Below are 19,078 nucleotides of genomic sequence, written 5' to 3' on the forward strand. Positions count from 1 at the left end.
AGTGCAAGGATATGAAAGCAGCTATTGAGGAAGCTGTAGACATTAACAATGAAGGGGAAAAAGACATTGTGAGTCTCTTGTGACGAAACCTGGATGAAAAGGGGCAATACACTACATCGTGGTGTAACATGTCATTAGTGTAGATACAGGGAAAATCTTAGTCTTCCAAGTAATGAGCAAGTATTGCTCTCAGTGTGACACAAGAAAGAACAATGATGGCAGTGAAGAAGAAAGGTGGCAGCAGGAGCACAAGAAAGTATGCAGCAAGAAACTTGGGGCTAAGTGGTGGAATGGAAGCAGCGGGGACAAAACTAATATTCCAGAGGTCAGTTGAAAAATATGGTGTTAGTTATGTGAAGTTTCTAGGTAATGGACCTTCCAGTGCTTTTAAGACTGTTTGAGAGAGCAATTGTTATGGCTCTCAAAAACTAAATTTGGAAACCTGGACTGTGTGTGGCATATTCAAAAGTGAATGGGGGGTAGACTACTCTAATTGAAGAAAGAAATGAAAGGCAAGAAATTAGAAGGAAGTTCACACTTACAAAAAACCCATCGGGGGTAACTTCGTAGTGTGGAAACAATGTGCAAGTCGTGTGGGCAAATTCTTTCATAGACTTTCCACAGATGGTGATCCTCAACATTCCCTTTGTGACATATAGTGATGCAAATATCTTCAGGCAGAAGCCAGTGGAAAGCCATACACTAACAAACATCGTTTGCCACTTGCTGTTTTAGATGCTATAAAACTAACTTTCAGGTATCTAGCCAATCCTGAACTGCTGAAAAAATGTGTACACGGGAAAACACAGAATGTAAATGAGAACTAGAATCACCTTGTTTGGATGCGTTGTCCAAAAACACTATTTGTATCCTCAATTGTTGTGAACATCCCTTCATGTGACGTCTGTCTAGCATTCGATAGTAGAAATGCAGGTAAGGTTAAGCGCATGCAGAGACCGGCCTTCCATCCAGGTGCATTCACACTCGAGACGCACACAAGCATTGATGAAGCATTACTGGAGAAAGCTCAGGCAGCAGAAAGAAAAATGCAAAATTTGAAGTATCAACAATGTAGAAAAAGACAGATTGCGATTCGCCTTAAAGAAGACACGACACGTAAGTTGCAGACAGGCCCACCCAACCGCCCCCCCCCCTCCCCCCCCTCCCACACACACACACACACACACACACACACACACACACACACAGCGAGATGCTGCAGTCGGCAGTCATGTGTGCATGAGACGTGCCTGCTACTCCAGGAAGACGAGGAAGAAAAAAAAGATTCAGGACATGGGCATCATTAGTCACTAGATGTACACCAATATTGTCAAAAATTTAAATAAAAAGTTTAAATGTCAATTGCCATAAACTGACTTTTCTTAGCTATAATGTACCTTTTTCTCAGGAACTGAAAAGCTAACATTCTGATATTTGCTGTAGTTCTTAAGATTACTGAATAATCCTGCTCAGCAGTTTTCCATTATATTTTCTCTGAGAAAAGTTCTCCTTTAAAATTTGAGAAATATAGAGCAGTCCCTGGTAACACAAAACTGAAAAATTAATTTCAAAGCAACTACGACCTTAAACAAAAATCGGTTCCACACACTTATGTAGATGTAAACTGTGAAATTCCACTTTTATTGCTCGAGTAGTTTACGAGAAAAGGTTATAGAAATAATGGTTCAAAATGGTTCAAATAGCTCTGAGCACTATGGGACTTAACATCTGAGGTCATCAGTCCCCTAGAACTTAGAACTACTTAAACCTAACTAACCTAAGCACATCACACACATCCATGCCCGAGGCAGGATTCGAACCTGCGACCATAGCAGTCACGCGGTTCCGGACTGAAGCGCCTAGAACCGTATGGCCACTGCGGCCGGCTAAACAATGGTAATTGAAAAATAAAATCCTTATAAGATGTTTGTCATGCATTGTCAACCAAAAACTGCACAGAATATCAAGCATTGTGTTGTACATAATAGCCTCAAGTTTTAGTATTTTAGCTGTCATATTGTTGGAGATACATATGTGAAAGTACAAGAAGACATTTTGCCCTATGCCTGTCCTTAGAGAGTATCATTTTCTTATTAGTACTCTCCACATTCAGGAAGACCTTCAGGGTTTGATGATGATCATTCAGATGCTTGAATCCACAATGATCCAGGTTGGTGTTCTTGAGGACTGCCAAATGTGATGAACTATGATCATTTCACCATCATATGATATTTGCATGCAGGGGGGAAGGTTCAAAAATTGGCTGCATGGATACCACATGGTCCAAGCCAAAATCACAAAAATCAGTGGGTAGCCATATGTGCGTCTCTGCTTATTTATCGTCCACTGGCTCGTGAACAACACTGACCATTCCTATCCTGTATCGTGACTAGTGGTGAGAAAAGGTTCCTTTATGATAACGTAAGGAAAAGAAATGAGGCTGAGCCCAAATTAAGCAGCAACTCCCTGCGTAAAGACCTGTGCACATCCACAAAAAATAATTTTATGCATCTGGTGGAACGGCAACGGAGGGGTGTACTTCCCCGAGGTGTAACAGTCACTGCTGACGATAACTGTCAAAAACTGACACATCTTGCAGATGTAATCTGAGAACAGTGACCAGGAAGATGGGGTCAAGTGATGCTGCTCCACAATAATGCATGCCTGCATTCTGCTAGACTGACAGGAATTGGATTGGGAAGTCACACCACACCCATCTGATCTTGCACCCTCAGTTTTCACCTTTTCTACTCTCTATCAAACAACCTTAAAGGAAATTCATTTCTGGATGAAAATGTGCTGCAAACATGGCTCAACAAGTTCTTTGCCTCAAAACCAAATGATTTCTACTGCTGCAGAACTGAAATGTTACCCCAGACGTTGTAAATAGCGATGGAGAACATATTATTGACGACTAAAGACTGTTATGTGTGTCTTTTGTGTTTAAACTTATGGAAAAATGCTACGAACTTATGCACTAAACCGATACATTGTATTGGAGTTTAATTGCTTTTACTTTAAGATATTCATAATTTTTTGATTTCCATCAAAGATGCTCTGTTTTGCTGGCAACAACTGGAAGTAAAATCCATTACAATTTTCTCTACCAGCTTGTCCCCAAATAAACGACAGCACAATCGTGGTTTGTTTCAGATTGGACGTGACAGATTGCAGAACACTCGGCGGGGCCCTGTTCTCCTACCTCGTCGGGCTGCCGCGACTTCACACGCTTCGAATGGAAAATATGGCTTTTGCGAGGCTGCAACCGGGTGTGAGCAGCATCCTCGAATTGTCAGGTGTGCGCTGCCTGACATTCGATTATTCCGTTGTCGCTGGAGTGCCGTTTGAAAAGTTTCCAGAAAAGCTCGTCAATCTCGGGTAACAAAAGATCTACACCTGTTAGATTACCCTGCAATTCACACTGTGTGTTTGGCAATGGGTTCCTAAATATAGAGCATACCAAGAAGTGCTACAGAATGAGACAGTGCTTTAATGCCACTGCTTATCAGTATGACATCCTGAAGACACATTCCAGTTGGAAACTGCTGTCTTCCAGCCACATATTTGAGCCATCGTATCCCTGTACAGTTTTTACCCACCGTACTTCCCTCCAATAACAAACTGACAATTTGTTTGTGTCCCAGGTTGGGACCTACTGACAAATCCTTTCTTTTAATCAAGTTGTGCCATAAATACACTCCTGGAAATTGAAATAAGAACACCGTGAATTCATTGTCCCAGGAAGGGGAAACTTTATTGACACATTCCTGGGGTCAGATACATCACATGATCACACTGACAGAACCACAGGCACGTAGACACAGGCAACAGAGCATGCACAATGTCGGCACTAGTACAGTGTATATCCACCTTTCGCAGCAATGCAGGCTGCTATTCTCCCATGGAGACAATCGTAGAGATGCTGGATGTAGTCCTGTGGAACGGCTTGCCATGCCATTTCCACCTGGCGCCTCAGTTGGACCAGCGTTCGTGCTGGACGTGCAGACCGCGTGAGACGACGCTTCATCCAGTCCCAAACACGCTCAATGGGGGACAGATCCGGAGATCTTGCTGGCCAGGGTAGTTGACTTACACCTTCTAGAGCACGTTGGGTGGCACGGGATACATGCGGACGTGCATTGTCCTGTTGGAACAGCAAGTTCCCTTGCCGGTCTAGGAATGGTAGAACGATGGGTTCGATGACGGTTTGGATGTACCGTGCACTATTCAGTGTCCCCTCGACGATCACCAGTGGTGTACGGCCAGTGTAGGAGATCGCTCCCCACACCATGATGCCGGGTGTTGGCCCTGTGTGCCTCGGTCGTATGCAGTCCTGATTGTGGCGCTCACCTGCACGGCGCCAAACACGCATACGACCATCATTGGCACCAAGGCAGAAGCGACTCTCATCGCTGAAGACGCCACGTCTCCATTCGTCCCTCCATTCACGCCTGTCGCGACACCACTGGAGGCGGGCTGCACGATGTTCGGGCGTGAGCGGAAGACGGCCTAACGGTGTGCGGGACCGTAGCCCAGCTTCATGGAGACGGTTGCGAATGGTCCTCGCCGATACCCCAGGAGCAACAGTGTCCCTAATTTGCTGGGAAGTGGCGGTGCGGTCCCCTACGGCACTGCGTAGGATCCTACGGTCTTGGCGTGCATCCGTGCGTCGCTGCGGTCCGGTCCCAGGTCGACGGGCACGTGCACCTTCCGCCGACCACTGGCGACAACATCGATGTACTGTGGAGACCTCACGCCCCACGTGTTGAGCAATTCGGCGGTACGTCCACCCGGCCTCCCGCATGCCCACTATACGCCCTCGCTCAAAGTCCGTCAACTGCACATACGGTTCACGTCCACGCTGTCGCGGCATGCTACCAGTGTTAAAGACTGCGATGGAGCTCCGTATGCCACGGCAAACTGGCTGACACTGACGGCGGCGGTGCACAAATGCTGCGCAGCTAGCGCCGTTCGACGGCCAACACCGCGGCTCCTGGTGTGTCCGCTGTGCCGTGCGTGTGATCATTGCTTGTACAGCCCTCTCGCAGTGTCCGGAGCAAGTATGGTGGGTCTGACACACCGGTGTCAATGTGTTCTTTTTTCCATTTCCAGGAGTGTATTTTTCTTCCCCAGTTTCTGTCTACTTTCTCCTTGGGTATTCGATTTACCCATCTAATCTATAGCATTCTTTTGCACCATCTTATTCCAAAAACTTCTATTCTTTTCTTATCTGAACTGTTTATTTTACATGTTTCACATTTATATGAGGCTTTACTCCAGCCAGAAAAGACTTCCTATGCTCTTTTTCAGAAGTGATTTTCTTCATATTTTCACTTGCTGCTTCACGTCTTCTCTACTTTAACCAGCATCATTTATTTTGCTGCTCAAATAGCAAAACTCATTCACTCGTTTAGTATCTCATTTCTGAATCTGATTCTCTCAGTACTGCCCGATTTAATTTGACTACATGCCATTACCCTCATTTTACTTTTGTTGATGTTCATCTTATAATCTCTTTCCAAGACAGTAGCCATCCTGTTAAACTGCTTTTCCGAGTCATATGGTCCCTCTGACAGGATTATAATGTCAGCAGCAAACCTTTTCTCTGTCAGAATTAAAATGTCGCCAACAAACTTCAAACAGAAAACAACACAACTAAAAAATTAACAGGAAAGCTACACCTTAATAACATCATATTCGTATAAATGATTGACAGGTAGATAATAAAATGAAATTAAATTAAAGCATCGTCAGAAGAGCTCATAAAGGGAGCAGCACAGTACTGATCAATGAAGAGCAATATATAGAAAAAAAATCAAAGATTTCATCTGTGGTGTCACCGCCAGACACCACACTTGCTAGGTGGTAGCTTAAATCGGCCGCGGTCCATTTAGTACAAGTCGGACCCGCGTGTTGCCACTGTGTGATCACAGACCTAGCGCCACCACAAGGCAGGTCTCGAGATACGATATAGCACTCGCCCCAGTTGTACGGACGACATTGCTAGCGACAATACGGACGAAGCCTTCCTCTCATTTGCCGAGAGACAGTTAGAATAGCCTTCTGCTGAGTCCATGGCTACGACCTAGCAAGGCGCCATTAGCCTTACCTAGTTTGAGAGTTATCGTATAAATGTCTCAAGAAGAACGCTGTATTCATCAAAGAATAAAAGTTAAGTATAAAGCAGCTACGTACTTTTCTTGCTACCATTCAATAGTTATCCTGTTCCAGACTTGACGCCGGTCGGCGTGTGTGTACGCGTGCCTTTCTTTCGGCTCCCTTCCCAGTGTGGCGTAGCAAGCTTGTTACGCCACATCATCATCTCCTTGAACAATATCAGAAAACTGAAATCCAATCCAGCAGCACATTTCCTGACACACATAACAAACAATTTCAAAGACATCAAACACATACTCACAGGTAAACAAAAACAACACATCACACAATAGAACCCAAAATCTCCAACACTGAGGCTGACCTGAGGTTCACAAACCCCTTATTCCAGTGAGGGCCATTATCAACTTGATGAATGCACTACCTACCATGTGGCAAAACACATGAAAAAATTGTAACACAGCAATATGAAATGAAGAGCAGCAGAACAGTGAAACACACAAATGAGTGCATAACACAAATAAAAGACTTACACATATCACAAACAGCACCTCTCATAATTTTCAACAAAGAGAATATGTACAACTTGATACCCAGTGCAGACACAATAAAACTAATTGAAGAAAATCTACTGACATTTAACAAACTACCGGCAGAAATGAAAAGACCAAAACCCTTCAAGCAATCACATCCAAAAATTACTTCCAGTTTGAAAAGGAATTTTACTTACAAAAAGATGGCCTTCCAGTGTGATCGTCAGTATCAGAAACATTGGCAAACATATTTATCAGCCACATAGAAAACACATTCTTTGATAAAAACATCATAAGGAAATGACACATAATTGTTTACTGGTACAGGTGGCAGGGGTAAAATACAGGGAACGAAAGGCTATTTACAATTTGTACAGAAACCAGATGGCAGTTATAAGAGTCGAGGGACATGAAAGGGAAGCAGTAGTTGGGAAGGGAGTGAGACAGGGTTGTAGCCTCTCCCCGATGTTGTTCAATCTGTATATTGAGCAAGCAGTGAAGGAAACAAAAGAAAAATTCGGAGTAGGTATTAAAATTCACGGAGAAGAAATAAAAACTTTGCTGTCTCTGATAGAATTACAATGACATCGGCAAACCTCAAAGGACTTGGAAGAGCAGTTGAACGGAATGGACAGTGCCTTGAAAGGAGGATATAAGATGAACATCAACAAAAGCAAAACGAGGATAATGGAATGTAGTTGAATTAAGTCGGGTTATGTTGAAGGAATTAGATTAGGAAGTGAGACACTTAAAGTAGTAAATGAGTTTTGCTATTTGAGGGGCAAAATAACTACATTTTATATCTTCTCTACTTCGACCATCAGCAGACTGGCAATGGCAAGGAAAGCATTTCTGAAGAAGAGAAATTCGTTAACATCAAGTATTGGTTTAAGTGTCAGGAAGTCGTTTATAAATAGTTTGTACAAGAAGAGAATAGAAGCTTTCGAAATGTGGTGCTACAGAAGAATGCTGAAGATTAGATCGGTAGATCACATAACTAATGATGAAGTATTGAACAGAATTAAGGAGAAGAGGAGTTTGTGGCACAACTTGACCAGAAGAAGGGATCGGTTAGTAGGACATGTTCTGAGGCATCAAGGGATCACAAATTTAGCATTGGAGGGCAGCGTGGAGGGTAAAAATCGTAGAGGGAGACCAAGAGATGAACACACTTGGCAGATTCAGAAGGATGTAGGTTGCAGCAGGTACTGGGAGATGAAGAAGCTTGCACAGGATAGAGTAGCATGGAGAGCTGCATCAAACCAGTGTCTGGACTGAAGACCACAACAACAGCAACAAATCTGTGGATGTCATAACCTGTAGGGTGAATGAACCAACAGAGTAAATAGATAAACTTCATACAGACATAAACAGCATGAAAATAAATAAATAAATAAATTCAATTCACCATGGAAAAAGAAACACAAAATCAAATACATTTCGTGGATATAACAATAAAGAGAGACAGCAGTAGGCAGACATTTGACATATTCAGAAAGCGAAGAGCCACAGATACAATTACACATGCTTCAACCAACTATCAGTAAAATAAAAAATTATCAGCCCTATGACATATACCACTCAGCCAAGAAAACCATGAAAAAGAACTACAACCATACAACTAATTGCCAAACAATGTTTATAAAATCCATATAGTGCAAAAGACTCAACCCCAAAATCAAAATATAACTAAAGAAAAATGAAAACAAGCAGAGAACACAAACACTTAAAAATGCCATAGACACTACAACACACAAAGAAACACAAACTAACAGACATAACTAACAGAAAGAAATGGCGCAATTTAATATACACACAGAATAACAAATACACTAGAGAAACAGGGATTACACATTGCTTATGGAATGAGATACCCATTCCTGTCACATTTACAAACAACAACAGACAAACCAGATATATACCAAGGAGTGTACCACCGAGACTGTATGCTCTTCCTAAAGTGCATAAAGAAGGTCTGCCTTTACGGCCTATAGTCAGTAATATTGACGCACCCACATATGATTTAGCCAAACATCTAGCTTCTTTGTTGAGACCATTTGTTGGCAAATGTTCACACCATATACGGAACTCTGCTGATTTTATTAATAGACTGGGGGCTCTCCACTTAAGGCGAGGTAGGACGTCAGACTTGGAGCAGGAGAGGCACCACAGGACATTTTATTTTCTGCTGTCTATACTTTTACAAATAAAGTCATAAAACTTTGTCAGCATGACCAGGAAGGATTCAGTATTCACAATCATAGCAGTGGAAGTGCAAAAATATAACAAAATGATTTTTTTTTTTAGGTATGAAATTTCATCATTTTTTCGCTTACTGTTGGCTGCATTTGTTGCTGTAGGTACATTTTTCTTCACAAGTAAGAGAGATTCTTTGATGAATTTTGCACAGCATACAAACCGTACTTAAAGGTGTATGAAACTCTAGAATTTTCCAAATCTATTCAAAGCTGTGGTAAAAATTGAGATAATTAACTACAAAATCTAATTTTTTTTCTAAACATAAAGTATAAAACATAACAGCTCATTCATTTTTTCAAAAATTAAATAGATTCTAGAGTTTCAGACAGCTGTAAGTACGGTTTGTATGCTGTGCAAAATTCATCAAACAGTCTCTCTTACTTATGAAGAAAAGTGTACCTATAGCAACAAATGCAGCCAATAGTAAGTGGAAAAATGATGAAATTTCACATGTAAAAAAAGTTATTTTGTCATGTTTTTTAACTTCCGCTGCTACGAGTGTGAATCCTGAATCCTTCCTGGTCGTGCTGACAAAGTTTTATGAATTTACTTGTAAAAGTATAGACAGTGGAAATTAAAATGTCCTGTGGTGCCTCTCCTGCTCAAAGTCGGCTCGTTTGACGTCCTACCCCCCTTAAGTAGTTCGGATCTTCTAGTGAGTTTTGATGTAATTTCCCTTTTCACAAAAGTACCTCTTGCAGATTCCTTGATTCTAATTGGTCAACAGTTTCAATCAGACATTATGTTGAAACAAAGCAGTACTCTTTCCTCAACTTATTTTATGTTTAACCAGGAATATTATGAACAGTCTGACGGTGTCACCATGGGCAGCCCTCTGTCTCCTCTGGTGGCTAACTTCCTTATGGAGGATTTTGAGGAGAGAGCACTTGAATCAGCGGTCTGTAAACGAACTGTTTTTTGGAGCTATGTCGATGACACTTTCATAGTGTGGCCCCACAGAGAAGAAAAGTTAATGGAGTTTTTTCATCATCTTAACTCCATCCATGAGAATATTCGATTTACTATGGAACTAGAGAAAGATGGCTGCCTTCCATTCCTGGATGTTTTGGTTAAACAGAAGAGCGACGGCACTGTGGGACATTCTGTCTATCGGAAGCCCACTCACACTGATTTGTATTTGCATTTATCAAGTTGCCATCACCCATCCCAGACTGTGAGTGTACTTAAAACCCTTGTACACAGGGCACACACGGTGTCGGATGCAGAGAATTTGCCTATGGAACTGGCACATTTGAGGATGGTGTTCAGAGACAATGGGTGCTTGACCCGGCAAATTAACAGGGCCTTCTCAACTAGAGCCAGGAACCGGGAAGTGGATAAAGAGGAGAACGTCCCAGCCAAGTCCCTAGCTTTTCTTCCCTTTGTCGGAAATATCTCCTTCAAGATAGCAAGGATTCTTAGTCATTTTCATGTGAAAGTGGTTTTTTGTCCGCCTTCTACGATTTCGGATTTGCTGGGATGGATGAAGGATGATTTGTCACTGCGGAAGGCGGGAATTTACATAATACCATGTTAAAGTGGTATGGCCTAAATAGGACAGACAATGCGTACAGTGGAAGAGTGTTGTACAGAACAACAACGATGCACTCACCTACTGCAAGCCAGTAAGTCTGCAGTTGCGGAACATTGTATTTCTAATGGACATTCAATGGAGTACTACAAAACTTCGATTTTGGCCACTGCAAAAACTTTTTGGACTCCATTATCAAAGAATCAGTGGAAATACGCATTGCGGGAAATCTAATGAACCGTGACAGTGGTTACCAATTGAATAATGCATGGAATCCCATTGTCTCCGAAATTTGCTAGAGACAAAGACCCCAGAAGAGTTCGATAGCTGCGGCCAGTGACAATACCCACGGCAGCTGAGTATTGCAATTCCACCAGCAAGGGCGCTGCCACTGGGAGGTGTGGCCCTATCTGTCTCTGCGACTGCAACGCATGCGCAGCATTACTATCAGTGCACTATATAAGATGGAGTTGAGAACGTCTTTGTCAGTCCTCGTTCGGCTCACCTGAAGATGGTTGGCAGTTGTACAGTCGAAATATCGTGCAGTGAAGTTTATGACGACTGGCTGCAAGCCCGAAATCTTTTTGAACACAGGAATATACTAGTTAGAATGCCAAGAACATGAACCAGTATATCTGGTGATGACAGGTGGGAATTTCAAAACAAGGTGGCGGTGGTGGTTGTTGGGATGTTTAAGGGGGACTAAACAGCTAAGGTCATCAGTCCCCCTCAAAACAAGGTATAAAGAACTTGTAAGAAGTTGGAAATATAAGAATAGCAATTCTACCTCTGCTGGATACCTGATAAAACAAGGGCATGAACTATCCAACATGGAACAGGACATGAAAATTATTAAGGTGAACAACTACAACAAAAAAACTCCAGACATTACAGGGAAACTTTCATATACAAAGAGTCCTTGCAATGAATAAGGAAGTACTTAATGAGAAAATCAATAAAAGCAGTTACTCACAGATCAGTCATTAAAACAATAACAGAGATGTGGAACATCTCTCTTCTCTCTCTCTCTCTCTCTCTCTCTCTCTCTCTCTCTCTCTCTCTCTCACACACACACACACACACACACACACACACACACACACATACACACACACACAAAACAAATGAAAAATATCAAGCCATACACACAACATAAACAAAAGACAAAAGATAAGCACACAGCGACAATTGGCATTACCCGTGGTAAACACCACATGGTGAACACATAGTGAAAGTGCAAGTGAGTTGTTGCAATAAAGGTGGGTGAAAAAATAACAGAAATCCGCCATCTGGATTATGGGGAACAAGCGAACACATCTCCAGGACCACACATATGAACTAGCATCTATGGAAATCATAAGTAACACCAAATGATAATTTAACCTCATGAAACTAGTGCTGTAAATGTTGTTTCTAATCGGAAAAACAAGAGAAAAACATAAGAAAACATAACATAGTAACATATTTGGACTACTACCTAATGCATTTTTATCATAGATATAAAAACAAATATGTATTTCAGGCCACTAAAGATGCTTCATAAATGAAAGAAGTGAAACGCATATGGCAAAAAACAAACTGCCTTTCATTTAGTTGCAAAGACAAAACGTACCTCGAAGAAAAAATATTTCTTATCGCTGAACTTCAAAACCCTTTCCAAATTTTTTGTCCATTTTAAATGCGAACATTTTTAGGTTAGGCTTTACCGTGACTGTTACTGACATTAAATGAAATAACAACAGTGACTGGTAACAGTGAAATTGTTATTTTTTTGTCCATATCTGTCACAGCTTCCCAACATTTCCACTGAATAATATTATGATAGCTGCAACCGTGTTTCACTCCCTTCTCAGCTGCTACCACCTTCATTTTATCTGCATCTTTTTCCACTCACATGAAGCATATGATACCACCTGGTGTCACTGTAACTCGATCCCATGGCTCTGATTTCAAGCTTCGGGAATCTGCGAGTCCAGTGGCTACACATACTCCTTATTTTTTTTTTCTTTTAAGATGTCTTGAGGCCTTCAGCTGCCATTCTCTTTATTTCCTGTACGATTGTACAATTTCGGCCTTAGGCCATTTTCAAGTATTTTTATGCATGATTTTTTAGTAGCAGATTATGTCATTCACATCATTGTTCCTGTGACATCATGTTATGCTCATAAAATAAATCCAATGTGTTCATGCTATTTTAGGAGCATGTTACTTTTGAGCAGTTACATTACATAACATTTTTATTGGTCCTTTTGATCATTTGTTGTACAAGGTATACTGTACAATATTGGACAGATCATTGTGATTTACAATACATGTTTTTAAATCATATAACAGTATTTAAATTGTTTTAGCCTTCATATTATTACAACTGAAGGTTCAGCTTCCATACATTATATTTAACGCAAATAATTATCTTTTTTCTTTTTAGGTATTTGGCAATAAATTTTTATGTTTCAAGATATTCATTTATACTATAATAACATTTTTGCAATAGATATTATGGACAGCAGTTTTAAATCTTGAAATGTCTTTTATTGTTTTAATGTTTGTAGGTAGCTTATTGTATAGTCTTGTTTGCTTTTGCAACTACTTGAAAGTAACACACTCCTAAAATAGTGTGAACACTTCGGATTTATTTTATGAACATAACGTAATGTCATAGAAGCAATGACTCATATGACATAATCTGCTACTAAAAAAATCATCCATTAAATACTTGAAAACGGCTGCTGGTAAACCTTTTGGGATGTGAGGTCGTGGTCTGAGAAACTCTTCTGTTCCTGACGTTTTGTCCAGGACTGTGCTGGACGTCTTCAGAGGCAGTCCTCTGCCGAGTCTTGCCGACTGACTGGTCGGACGTCCGAGAGCGACATATATACTGTAGGAAAGGGGGCGTGGTCGAAGTAACACGTGATTAGCAGAGATAATCCTTGTCAAAGATAAAACTTAACTATCGATTGTCATCTTGTCAAAGATAAAGTTCTCTAGCGATTCTGCAGAGCTACTGTCCATATGTCACTAAGTTTCATTGCCTCCTCTTTTCTGTTAAAATCATCCTGATGCTTATAAATTTCAATGGCTTCTCTACTTAACTGTGGATAATAATTTGACGTTGTAAATAAAATTTCTGTTTCAGAAAACTTCACTTCGTGGTTTCCTGACTGAAGAGCATGCTCTGCCGATAGGAAAAATAGAGAAATCAGCTATAGCAGAGACTTTTGTGCTCTTTTAGCCATGTATTTACACTCCTCTTGGTAGTTCCAATATAAACTTTACCACACGTACACAGAATTTTGTATACACCACATGTCAACACAGGAGGGTGTTTATCCTTCGCAGATTGCAGCACTTGACTTATTTTCTTTGTTGGTGTAAAGACCGGTCTGATGTCATGTTTCTGTAAAATCTTACCAATCTGATCTGTTACTTTTTTAATAATACCTGAAAATGGCCTAAAGCCAAAATTGTACAATCGTACAGGAAATAAAAAGAATGACAGCCAAAGGCTACAAGAAATCTTTCAAAAAATTGCACTGAAAATTATAGACTCCTTATATGATGACTTTTGCTTGTGGTACGGCTATGAGTCCGTGGCCTTAGCTGAACGTCAACTTCAAGGTGTCGTACAGAGAGCCCATTCTTGGGACCTGTAGCACGGCTCCCAGTTTTCCTCCAATAAAGCACATATCATACATTTTTGTTGCCACAACACGGTCTGTGCAAATCGAAAGCTCTACTTAGAAATCCAGTGCCGTGAGATACATTGACCTTCTTCTGGGCTCCTATTATAATAGACACTGTTACACCATACCTGTCAGCTTAAAACAAGTTGGATGCAGAATCTCAATGCTCTCCACTTCCTTACGTCTTTTTCCACTTTTGTGTGTGGTTCGTACTGCACAGCTTATAACGGTCGTCATCACTCAGGTACTCTTTCCAGATGGTCCTTCCATTTAATTCTAAATTCATATATCTTATCATTTTTTTATTCAACTTTGAACTGTTTTTGTAATATGCATTTTTATTTTGTCTATTTTTGCGTATCCTTTCACCATTCATGGGAATCTCATTTCCAGCACTTGAATCTTATTTTTTAGTGCATAATGATTGGTATATAATTTCATAGTGTTTTTCCATAAGTTTAATAAACACAATAGATACTCATAACAGAGACTTTAGTCATCAGTAATATATTCTCCTTCACTGTTTACAACAGTCTGCCAATGCCGGTGTAAATTTTTGATTCTACGACTAGAAATCGTTCTTTCGAGACGAAGAACTCGTCGAGCCACTTTCGGAGCACATTTTCATGTCGAATTGAATTTCCTTGAAGGTTGTTTGATGAAAAGCAGAAGGATGAAAATTTTAGGGTACAAGATCAGGTGAATAAGGTGGGTGTGGAATGACTTCCCTACCCAACTCCTATGTAGTGTTTTTTGTCAGTGATGCAAAATGCAGTCTAGCATTAGCGTGGAGTAGCATCGCTTCACGCGGTCTTCCTGGTCGTTGTTCTCAGACTGTCTCTGTGAGATGTCTCAGCTCGTAACAATAAATATCAGCAGTGACGGTTACACCCAAGGGAAGCAATTCGAGGCACGCCCCACCATCACTGTTCCATCAGACGCATTACGTTATCTTTTGTGAATACGTGCAAGTCTTTGTACGGACAGTTGCTAATTTGTTTGGGCCTTAACCATTCGTTTCTTTTCCTAATGTTAGCATAAAGACACCATTTCTCGTCACCCGTAAGGATCGGTCGGAGGTGTTCACGAGTCAGTTCACGACGAGCGAGAATAGGTGCAAGTACGGCCACCTGTTCATTTTTATGATTTCGGTTTAGAGTGTGCGGTACCCATTTGCCCAATTTTTGAACCTTCCCCATTGCGTGCAAATGTTGCACAATGGTGGAACGATCACAGTTCATCACATTTGCCAGTTCTCAAGCACACTGACACGGACGAGTGTGGATTAATGCATTTAAACTATCTTCGTCAAGCCCCGAAGGTCTTCCCGATTTCAGGCAGTCACTAATGTCGAAACAATACTTCTTAAAATGAAAAACAATTTTCTTGTTACGCTCTGTCCATTGGCATTATCCCGATGTTTCTGGCCACCTCCACTGCTGTCCGAAAAGTTCAGATTTCTCCACTCGGCCCTCAGTTTTCTACTCTACTCACTATCTCAAAATGACAAAATGGCAATATGTGAATGCAAGTAGCAACAGCAAACTACAAAGAAAAACTGATAATCGCTAAATAAACCCGTAGCGACTGGATTACCGATAAGCAAAACAAAAACGCTATGAAGTTGTTCGCCAAACTAATGTTACACTTGTATTTCCTGCAGCCATTTACCCCCTTGCCTCGTTCAGCCCCTCTCGCTCTGGAACTGCTCCTTCCCTGTGCGTACTGCCACTCTCCTCTTGTTACCTACCCCCCCCCCCCCCCCCCCTGCACCCTTTCCTACCTCGTATCCCAGTATGTCACTTCCTTTTAGATTCTTTTCTCATTGTTTTCTCTGAGATAAATATGAGCCTCCATGTATATAATTAAATTTTCTGTTGTTCAAACATGCACAATATAGAGGTAACTCCATTGGATGGCCACGTTGTCACAGTAAAAGCAATGTTTTCATTCTTATCACAGGGAGCTGGGAGTCAAAGAGTGTCAAGGTGACCCGAAGGCCGTAGAAGGGCTGGCCAAGCAGATGCCCGGTCTTAAAATCCACTGCGTCATTCGACCTTTGTAACCGGCTTTCTACGTGTCTGATAACGAGAGTGGTGCAGAACTTGAAGAGGAGGAGAATGTGTTGCTTCGCAGTGCAGAGGAAGCAGTGGATGACTGGAGAGTTGCAGTGATAGTTAAAGAGTGATAACGATGTCTAGGATTAAAGCAGTATATCTGTTCTCTTTCTAGAGAATATATAAAACTGATATGATATTTATAGGGAACTAATTTTAAATACTGATTGCATCTCAGCTGGAATATTGTAACTGGGCCAAAATTTAATACTTCTCAACTTTTGTTACTAGACTGTGTGTCGTAGTGGACTGCTGCAGGCTGTCAGGTCGAAAATATTTATTTTGGGTGTAACGTCACATTAACATTGGTGGAAACTGTTTTGAAACAGGGTAATTACAAGTAATTGTGGAAGTGTGTAGAAAGAACGTAAATTATTTACAGTAATATTAGGAAAAGGATAGTGTGCAACTCAGTGGGTCATCTTTACACTGATTAGCAGACAAGTACAACGAATAGACTGTTATACATTCTAGCTTCTGGCCGTGTTCGCTCGTGCGAACGTACGCGTATTTTCTTTGCCGAAGGAGGCTCTGACAGAAAGCGGTAATGTGTAACAGTCTTTTAGTTGTGCCTGACTGCCAATCCTTTTCTTAAAATTGTTGATATTCCAGCCTGAAGTTTCCATTGTTTAACCATCTGCAATAGTGTTTGAATTCTGGCTTTAACGATCCGCAATGACGCTCGGTTTCTCGTCGTAATGACAGTGGATTTGAAACAACTTTTTCTTTACGAGATAAAGTGGCAAGACTGATGAGGTAGCCATTCTTAAATATCACTGGCTGGACTAGCATGTATTATTGTGTACAGTAATTAATTTAAAATAGTTATGAAATATTTGTTATCTGTTTATCCAAAAAAATTTTTCTTGCTTATTTATTCACTTTTTATTTGTATTATGTGCAAGTTTCATCAAAATAAATGTTCTCTTTGTGGTAATCTGAAGTTAGAAACTTTTGTCAGTTTTTATGAACTAGTGAAACAATAATAAATTAGCACCAGATACCCTATTATTTTAAGTGTCAATTATACAGGTATTTATCAGGTTACTACTAATTAACATTTTTAAACTTGGCGATACCACGTTCTATTCAGAGCAACGTACCCCTTGAGTTATAAGATGTGATCGACTGTGCTTAATTTATGTCTCTGTACATCTGTGTCATCAGAAAATCTTCTTTAAAGTAATGAGTTCATAGTTCATGTCCGGGAGAGGGGGGGGGGGGGGGGGGGGGGGAGAGGGGGGGGGAAGGAAAGAAAGAAATACCCAGAAGGGGAGGAGGAAAAGAAATGAAACTTCACAAGTTGAGAGGGTATGTGATGTAGGAATGATTACAGAATGGAGTCAAATTTACAAAATCTTGGCAGTACGAGCCCACTTAACCAGTACGATGTCGCCCCCACTCTGGCCTGGATGCGTGCACTGACTTGGCTGGGAAGGATGTCGTACACTGGCTGCATCCTCTCCTGAGGGGAGCCGGCCCCCAGCTGGCACTGAGTACCCTGCGTACTGGCACTCGGATAGGCTCGATGCCCGAACTGGTCTCGCGCATCTTCTATCAGTGGCGAAACTGGCGATTGTTTTGTTTGCAGAACTCCCTCAATATCGTGCCGTTGTAACATTTTTAAACAAACCAGGTGGATTCTTTCACGCTGTTACATTTTTCTCCCCCGCCACTAGCTCCCTCATCCCCCGCCCCGCCCCCTTTCCTTTCCTTTGTGTGTGTGTGTGTGTGTGTGTGTGTGTGTGTGTGTGTGTGTGTGTAAACATCATTGGCTTATCATTTGTATGGCAGGTGTGCACAATATCAAAAGTCTCAAATCTTAGCTCAGGCTAATTTTATTATCCATTACATTCGTCTGGTTACCTAGAAGCCATTAGTGTAATTAGTTTACTAAAAGCTGTGCTGACTACAAATACCAGTAACATAAAACATTGTTATCATTGTTCATGTGTAAACATCTATCTCATTACTGGCTTTCAGATAAAGTATTTATAGATGCAGCTAATGTCGGGAAGCTGGTGGTGAGTTTTGCTCACAACTAGTTTCAGAGTAATTAGCATTTATAGTTGAAGCGTTGTTACCAAAAACAGAATACCTTTTTTGGCAAACTAAGCAGCATAATTCAATAGCAATTATTGTTTTATTTAAAATTCCTCAGTCACACTGTGGTGGTGGGTGTACTGTAAGATCTTCGGTACACACACCATCAGATTATATGACTTGTCACTCTAACGAAGTAGGCGAGTGTCAACAATATGTCTCATGGTCCTATCGTGGCGTGTTTATCTTCTGCCGTTTGGTCAGACGATAGAAATGCCACTTGCACGCTTAGAGTAGCAGATTGATGGTGAACAACTTTAAACAGAACTTGATTAATTTTCACACACATTTATTAAAATAATAACAAGCCTAAAAACTACTTAACTTGGTTCTGGATGCTATTTACAATTGACACTCTGAAGTTCCTTTGTCAAGTATCAGAGACATGTGACAATAAGATTAACGTACCAAGACCAAAGTGTCTGCCATATTCCTGTACACAGCCGTGAAGATAAATGAATAATCTTATTAGGCGCAAACTGAAACTTGACTATTGACTGGTACAGACAAATGCAGACTGGTACAGACTATTGCAGACTGACTAATCGGAGGTCTGTACACTCGTTATAATACCTCGAGCGTTCAGGTATCACTGCGCGAGTGTGATCCGCAAGGACAAAAGGTTCTACGTTAGCAGCAATCTCATTGGCTGCGTTACATATTAATACGCGGATCGGCGGAAGCAGAATTTGGTCCATCTCTTAAGACAGCGCCATCTCGTAGTGCGGAGACGGACGA

At 41.1% G+C, this 19,078-nt stretch overlaps 1 long non-coding RNA gene across 4 annotated transcripts in view; it reads left to right on the top strand.

The window, feature by feature from the left end:
• Positions 1-17,174, top strand: part of LOC126426763 (uncharacterized) — a 94,787-nt gene extending 77,613 nt beyond the window's left edge. For 3 of the 4 annotated variants that reach the window (XR_007576410.1, XR_007576412.1, XR_007576409.1), the window contains 2 exons: positions 3,154-3,378; positions 16,083-17,174. This is a non-coding gene — a long non-coding RNA (uncharacterized LOC126426763). The remainder of the gene's footprint in view (positions 1-3,153; positions 3,379-16,082) is intronic. The other variant, XR_007576411.1, reaches the window with a different exon arrangement.
• The last annotated feature ends 1,904 nt before the right edge of the window (positions 17,175-19,078 follow it).

Source organism: Schistocerca serialis, chromosome 11 (assembly GCF_023864345.2).
Source record: "Schistocerca serialis cubense isolate TAMUIC-IGC-003099 chromosome 11, iqSchSeri2.2, whole genome shotgun sequence".
Classification (NCBI taxonomy): domain Eukaryota; kingdom Metazoa; phylum Arthropoda; class Insecta; order Orthoptera; family Acrididae; genus Schistocerca; species Schistocerca serialis.